An 8,600-nucleotide genomic window follows, 5' to 3' on the forward strand; every position below is an offset into this window, starting at 1 on the left:
GGGCCTTTTAGAAAAATCATGCATATTTTTGCATGACTATTGTATGTTACAGTAAGAATAGGCTCTTATACACTTAAATCAGCAGAAACCCGATTTGTTTACATTTTGGACTTGAGGCCTTTTCAATTGTTGGTCTTGAAGGCAAAGAAATTTCTCAGTTAATCACTGTAGAAGGGTTCTTAATAACATTGAACTGAAAAAGCAAGCTCTCTCTCAGTTGGAACGTAACGCCTGAAAAAGGAGAAGAGCTTTGTTTTTAAAACCTTTACTACAGCTTACACTTGTACCTTCACATACAAACAGACGTCACATTCAAATTATGTTCAACGTAAACTTTCTAAGCTCTCTTCTAAAATTGCTAGATATAAAATAAATCTAATATAAATCGTTGACAAATGGCTAACTTGACTTGACTTGACTCCTTATAAATTAAATTATGTAATTCACCTACAAAAACAGAAAATGAAGATTATTTAATGTCAGCTAAGTTGACTGTTTGTTATTAAATTTATGTTTATTTTCTTAGTTTTGTTTGAGATTCACTATTTTTTTCAACTAATATGGTCGGCCAAGCGTCTTTCAATCTTGATTGATTTGATCTCTTGTTTTGGCTGTTTGACTTGATTACCTGGATTTTACATTTTGGCTCTTTGGAGCACCGGTAATTTTAGCTAACTTGACTTCTTCTTCCTTGCATTGCGTCCCCACCGTGGCGCAGCCTGCTACTTAACATAGTGTAGGGTAAATAAATGAAAACTGAATTTAGTATTATTCCACTAGAGTTTGTATCCTTTGCCAGATTCGCGTATTTCGACCCTAACTGTAAGTGTTGTGCACTAGATTAGAAATCGAATTTAGTACACGACACTGAAGGCGGCCTTACAGTTGAGGTCGAAACATGCGCATTTGTCAAAGGTTACAAACTCTAGTTAATTTAAATGGCATAGTATTAATTCGGTTTTCATTTACTTATAGTTATCAGTTAAAAGATTTATTACCATTGTGTAGTGTTCTGCGACCACTTCCACAGTAACTGTGTGAGAGTTTTCATTGCCAAAGTTTTTAGTTTTGGATTCGTATACCTGTGCGAGTACCTACCTTGTACCTTGATGGCTACAGCGTAGCGTCATGCCATTGCCGGGCGTATTGTAGAGCTCCATCTTCGCCGGTCTTGGGCGATACTTCTCCAGTTGCCTCGAACGTTCAGAGTCACCCTCTTCCACTGCACTATGGTCCAGGAATCAGTTTTACGCGGAAAGATGCATTCTGAGCTTTAGAATGAAACATTAGACAAAAACGGTCTTCTACAAAGTTGTTTGTATTAGTTGAGCCCTTTGTTTGGTTTTATTGAAAATTAGGGTGGACCACATTTTCATAGAAATGATTAACCTAATTTTCTCATTTGTAGAAATTATATTATACATGCTTCAGCAAAGTTGTAGACCATTTAATTTCAAGCAACTTTGCCAAAAAAGTTTTTTTGTATCTCTTAAATTGACCGATTTAGAGCTTTTTTCCTGCGGTGACATAGGGTGGTCCGAAAAAAACTGGTTTTCTGGCTCTAGAGTTTTCAATTCAAGTTTCTCATCAAAGTAGTCTATGAAACACTTTTAGAGCTTTAAAAAATGCGTAATTTGGTGAGTGAAGATACTCGCTATCTCCTTCCGTTTAGGAGTTATTGTTGTTTTTCTTCCAAAAACATGCCTACTTTGATTGTGAATTTCTCTGATTGGGGCAAACATAAAAAATATCTTTTGACGGCGTTCAAAAGACAAAATAAAATTGTATATTATATCAAAAAATTACAGATGTGTTATTTTTGTAACTCTAATAAAACGTCTTGAAAGTCAAACATTTTTTATCACAAAAACTTTAATAACTTTTGAACTAAAATAGATATTAACAATCTTTTTGCATGAAAATTTGCGTTTTGTTAAGTTCTAAAAGTCGTTCATAGACGACTTTGACGAGAAAATAATATTAAAAATACTAGAGTTAAAAAACTTATTTTTGTTGGACCACCCTGCGATGATTAGGAAAAAATGCTCTAGATTGGTCAAATTTTGAGCTACAGAAAAACTTTTTTTGGCAAAGTTGATCAAAATTTCAAGTTCTACCGCTTTGCTTAAGAGCATATACCAGTATTTTTGCAAATATAAAAGTTGATTATATGATATGTGTGATATTGTGGACCACCTTAGTTTGAAATGACACAGTATGAAAGCTTACATTTTTAGAAACAATTTTGTAGAAGATCATTTTTGTCTAAAATTTCATTTTCATGCTCAAAATGTAAAATAATAAAGAAATACATACCATGAAAATCTTCAAAATAGTTTTAGAGCCCTATCTTTCTTATTTCAGATTTCTCGTCAAAGCGGTCTATGAACGACTTTTAGAACTTAACAAAACGCAAATTTTCATGCAAAAATATTGATGATATCTATTTTAGTTCAAAAGTTATTAAAGTTTTTCTGCTTAAAAACCTTTGTTTTTCAAGGCATTTTATTAGAGTTACAAAAATAACACATCTGTAATATTTTGATATAATATACAATTTTATTTTGTCTTTTGAATGCCGTCAAAAGATATTTTTATATTTGCCCCAATCAGAGATATTCACAATCAAAGTAGGCATGTTTTTGAGAGAAAAACAACAATAACTCCTAAACGAAAGGAGATAGCGAGTTTCTTCACTCACCAAATTACGCATTTTTTAAAGCTCTAAAAGTGTTTCATAGACTACTTTGATGAGAAATTTGAATTGAAAGCTCTAGAGCCAGAAAACCAGTTTTGTTCGGACCACCCTATGTCACTGCAGGAAAAAAGCTCTAAATCGGTCAATTTAAGAGATACAAAAAAACTTTTTTTGGCAAAGTTGCTTGAAATTTAATGGTCTATAACTTTGCTGAAGCATGTATAATATAATTTCTACAAATAAGAAAGTTAGTTACACAATTTCTATGAAAATGTGGTCCACCCTAATTTTCAATAACACCAAACAACGGGCTTAACTAATACAAACAACTTTGTAGAAGACCATTTTTGTCTAATGTTTCATTCTAAAGCTCAAAATGCATCTTTCCGCGTAAAACTGATTCCTGGACCACTGTGCACTGTGTACAGCCAGCGTAGTTGTGGTCTTCCACGAAGCCATCTACTTCTATCTGGTTGACTGCTGAATATTATTTTCGCAATTATTTTTTCCGGCATTCGTACTAAATGACCTGCCCACTGAGGTTTGCCGTATTTCACAAGCCTCATAATATTCGCATCTTTATACACTTGAGATAATTCGTGATTCATGCGTCTGCGTCACATACCATTTTCGATTTTCCCACCGAGTATTGTCCGCAGAACAGTACGCTCGAAAACATATATATTGGGTATATTTTGTTTTCCGTGTCCCTTCCGAAATGTCAGATAGGAACAACCCCAGTGTTAAAACTATAAGCCCTGTGGCATTTTTGTCGAAACAGGAAATGTCAAACATGATCACAAGTGCCAAGGTTCATATTTGGAACCATTTTTAAAATTGATGTTATGACAAATTAAAAATGTTATGACCGTTATTTGACCTAGAAAATTGGCTAAAGTAGTTGCAAGAACATGCTTTTTCGTATTATTAAATAAAAACAAGAATTTGGTCCTAAAATTTTTGATGGAATCTTGTTTTTATTTAATTACACGGAAGAGCATGTTACTTCAACTACTTTAGCAATTTTTCCCGCTCAAATAACGGCTATATTATGTTTAAACTTTAATTTTAAAATTGGGTCCATAAATGAATCTTGACACTTTTGATCATGTTTGACGTTTGCTTAGTCGACAAAAACACCACAGGGCTTTTAGTTTTAACAATGGGGTTGTTCCTATCTTGCATTTCGGAAGGGACACGGAAAACAAAATATACCCAAAACTTTAAGCTTTAAGAGTTTAAGCCAAGGGGTGTGACATTATCTAAAGAAACATGAAAAAATGTTTTTTGGACTTAAACCAACGGAAAACATTGAAAAATTGAGTAGACATGTGTTTTTAGCCTAAACTTAAGCGTTTGGCACTAAAATTGGGACAGTGCTTTAGGACCCTATCCATTGCCATTAAATGGCACTGTTATCACAAGGTTGCACATATGCTCCTTGGCTTTGCGGACGATAAAGACCTGATTGGTAGGTATCAGGTATCAGAAGGCCGGCTCCAAAGGCACGTTCCCCACCAGTTGGGAGATTTGTGCCATCGCCATATTTGAGCCTATTTCATCATCTACCCGATGGGAGAGGAAAGGGAAGGGAAAGATGGGAGGAAATAGGAGTGGGGTCCCTTGAAGAGGGAAGATCGCATAAGCGAAATGAGAGCATGTAGCTCCATACCACAATGGGTTCGAACAGCGCCCTAAAAAGGGCACTGCAAAACGCATGAGCGTAAAGAGAGCCTATAGCTCATTACCACAGCGGGTTAAGAATAACAGGATGTCCTGAAGATTCAGGCTTCTGTATTCAGTTTCACTTAATAAGTGTTTACCAAGTAATTGGAATCGCATTTGCGCAAAAACTGGACAGTTACATATCAGGTGATACGAAGTTCCATAATCGGAGTCACAACTATCACACACAAATGAGTCAGCACGCTGAATATTTGCCATGTGATAGTTGAGTCGGCAGTGGCCTGTCAACGCTCTGACCAAGAGACTGCAATTCTGCTTTGACAGATTTGTTAAATACTTCGCCACCTTTGGAGATGGCTCAGTAATATACAATTTTGTTTGACGACACGACTCCAAACTATTCCAATATTGCTTGTGCTGAGCTGCCGCCCAAGAGTTTATCTGAAGCTTCACCCAGCACTTCGAAATTGGAATAGCCGGCTCAGGGCCAATGAAGTCATGCGATGCTCCATCGCGAGCTAGCTCATCAGCCAATTCATTTCCAGCGATGGAAGAATGGCCAGGTACCCATACAAGGTTTACAGAGTTGACTGAATTCAGTTCCTCAATTTGAGTTCGACATGCGATAACAAGCTTCGACCTTGAGTTGGCCGAAGCGAGAGCTTTTATAGCAGTCTGACTATCTGAACAGAAGTATATGACTTTACCCATTACGCGCCGTTGAAGTGCTGATTGCACTCCACACATAAGAGCAAATATTTCCGCCTGAAAAACGGTGCAATTTCTACCAAGTGAGTAAAACTGATTCAGCCTCAGCTCACGAGAATATACTCCTGCACCAGCTCTACCTTCAAGAAGGGAGCCATCAGTGTAACATACTATATTGTTTGATATACTTCTTTCCAAATAGCCAGACGTCCACTCTTCCCGTGAAGGGAATTGTGTGGTAAATGTCCTGTAAGGAAAGTTACAAGCAATTGTGAGATCACTTGGAGCAAGGACAATTTTGTCCCAATTCACCAAAAGTGGAAACAACGAAGTGTGTGTAGATCTACGATTCACTGGATTTTTCTCCAGTAGATCCAGTACCCATAAACGGTAAGAGCAAGAAAGTGCTTCTTGTTTAAGATATATGTGTAGTGGCGCAACGTCGAAAAGGGCCTCGAGCGCTGCTGTGGGAGTTGTAGAGAACGCACCAGACATCGCCATCAAGCACATCCTTTGGAGATGGCCCAATTTTGATTGGATTGTTCTCACTTCGCCCTTTTGCCACCACACAAGACATCCATATGCCAATATTGGTCGAACAACTGTTGTGTAAATCCATTTGATATATTTGGGTTTGAGGCCCCAAGTTTTACCAAAGGTTCGCCGGCATTGACCGAAGGCCATGCAAGCTTTTTTGACTCTGAAATCAATGTGAGGTGTCCATGAAAGTTTGGAATCTAGAATGACTCCGACATACTTTACTTGATCAGTCACATTAATCTCAGTGCCAAAAAGACGTAAAGGTCGAATTCCATCGCGGTTTCGTCTTTCCGTAAAAAGAACAATAGATGTTTTATTCGGGTTAACCGAAAGGCCATATTGGCGACACCAACTCTCGACTACCTGAAGAGCACTTTGCATCAGGTCGAATAGGGTGCTTATGCACATACCAACTATCAGAGCTAGATAGTCGTCGGCAAATCCATAAGTTGGAAAACCGCTATTATTGAGTTGCCTCAATAGCGTATCTGCTACGAGATTCCACAAAAGTGGTGACAAGACTCCCCCTTGGGGGCATCCGCAAACACTCAATTTTCGAATCGCTGCTTGACGCAATGTCGAGAAGAGATGTCGGTTTTTGAGCATTTGATGAATCCAATTGGTAATCATTGTAGGTAGCCCATGGTTTCGTGCGGCTTCCAATATGGCATCGAAAGACACGTTATCAAAGGCACCCTCAATATCCAAGAAAACACCCAAGCACGATTGCTTCTGAGCGAATGCTTTCTCGATATCGTATACAACTTTGTGTAAAAGAGTCACAGTGGACTTTCCAGATTGGTAAGCATGTTGATTCACATGAAGAGGCATGTTTGCCAAATAAACATCACGGATGTGATGATCGATAATCCGTTCCAGACATTTCAGAAGAAAAGAGGTCAGACTGATTGGTCTAAAACTCTTCGCTTCCTCATACGACGCACGTCCTCCTTTTGGGATAAACTTTACAGTAATATCACGCCAGGATTTGGGAATGTACCCGGTAGCAAAACTGCTTACAAGTAGCTTTTTCAAAACATGTTTGATAAACTCAAATCCCTTTTGGAGCAGAACAGGATAAATCCCATCCGCTCCTGGAGAATTGAAAGGAGCAAAACTATTAAGTGCCCATTGAATCGATTCAGTAGTTACAATACTGCGAGCCGAGGCCAGAGACTCGTAACTACATGAAAAGACATTTGGTTCATCCGTAGATGCTATGTCCACACATCCGGGGAAGTGTGTATTGAATAAACATTCTAAAACTTCTTCATCGGAAGAAGTAAAGTCACCATTAGGTAAGCGAATTTCGTTCACTTGGAAATCCTTAGATTTTGCAAGAATTTTGTTCAACCGACTGACTTCACTCAAACTGGAAACATTTGTACAAAGGTTTTTCCAGCCGGATCGTTCAGCAGAACGAAGAGCCTTCTTGTAAGCCTTGCGAGCTGACTTGAACGACTCTGATCCAGCTGAACGGCGTCTGTTCCAACTCCTTCTACATTGTTTCCTGAGTCTAGTCAGATCGGAATTCCACCATGGGGTCCCTCTTGTAGTCTTTACAGACCGCAGAGGACATGCTTCTTCAAAAGCTTCCATAATGTAGGATGTTGTAGTATCAACGGCATCATCCAGATCACTTGGATTTTCAATGGACGGAGAATATCCATGAAATTTGGTCGCAACCAATTCAATATAGAGTTCCCAGTTTGTTGACCGGGGATTCCTAAAACGCAAAGTCTGCGCAGTTACATTTGAATGTTCAAAGAAGATGTAGCGATGATCAGATAATGATTCCTCATCTGATACATGCCAATTCGTCAACTCGTGACTGATTCTATTCGAGCAGAGCGTTATGTCTAACACTTCTTCTCTATTAGAAACCATGAAGGTTCGGCGATTGCCTATGTTAAGTAATCCAAGGTCTGTACTACTTAAGTATTCCATCAGACTGGAGCCTCTCAAATTGATATCCGAGCTGCCCCAGATGATGTGATGAGCATTGGCATCACTGCCCACAATCAGCGGAAGGCCTTTTGTTACGCAGTGTACGACAACTCGTTTGAAGTCATCCGTTGGGGATGGTTCATCATGTGGTAAATATACCGAACAATAGACGTATTTCCTGTTGAGGTCACCAACAGAAACATCGATTGTGACAGCACATACATCTCTGGTAGTTAACTCAGAAATGAGTGTAGCAACGATTGCTTTATTAACGAGCACGCATGCGCGGGGCATGGAGCGCGAGTTTGCCATTTCAAGCTTGCTAAAAGTAGCAAAAACTGGGTCCACAAGGTTACCTAGATAGAAGTTCCCTCTACGAAAGTAGGGTTCTTGAACTAGCGCCACTTGGGCTGCACCATTTTGCATGAGTCTGCAAAGATTGATCGTTGCTGTTCTTTTATGCTGAAGATTGATCTGAGCTAACCTAACCGTAGCCACTACCCAAACTAGGCAGGATTAAGCTTTTTGCAATCTCAGCACGAAAAAGACCAGCAACGAAAAAACCAGATCGGTATCTATTTAAAGTCGCCAAAGGCGAAAGAGCACAGAATACACTGTGTAAAACGCATAATGCGAATCCATATAGGTGATAATTTAAATTAAATGTCAACATATTCATAATCCCACCCTTATTAAGCCTCAAGATAGAGACTGAAGAAGGGCAGCCGATTATCTCGGAGCAACACAAGGTCACCTGCACCATTGCTCCGGGTAGCACAGGAAGGACTCAATACTGTGGAGGGCGCCCTGGTACCCCACAGGCTCCGTTTGCGGTTAGGTTTTATTTAGACCCCCCTAACCATTCATTCTTAGGCACGGTACGCATCACACCATAAATTAGGGGTCACCTGTGAGGTGGACTTTTACCACCGGAACAGGCAGTCCGTAGTGTTAATTCTTAGCCAGTTGAAACAACCGCTACCGACACTACGCGGCTATCTAGGCTACTCGGGAAAAGGAG

Source organism: Aedes aegypti, chromosome 3 (genome assembly GCF_002204515.2).
Source record: "Aedes aegypti strain LVP_AGWG chromosome 3, AaegL5.0 Primary Assembly, whole genome shotgun sequence".
Classification (NCBI taxonomy): domain Eukaryota; kingdom Metazoa; phylum Arthropoda; class Insecta; order Diptera; family Culicidae; genus Aedes; species Aedes aegypti.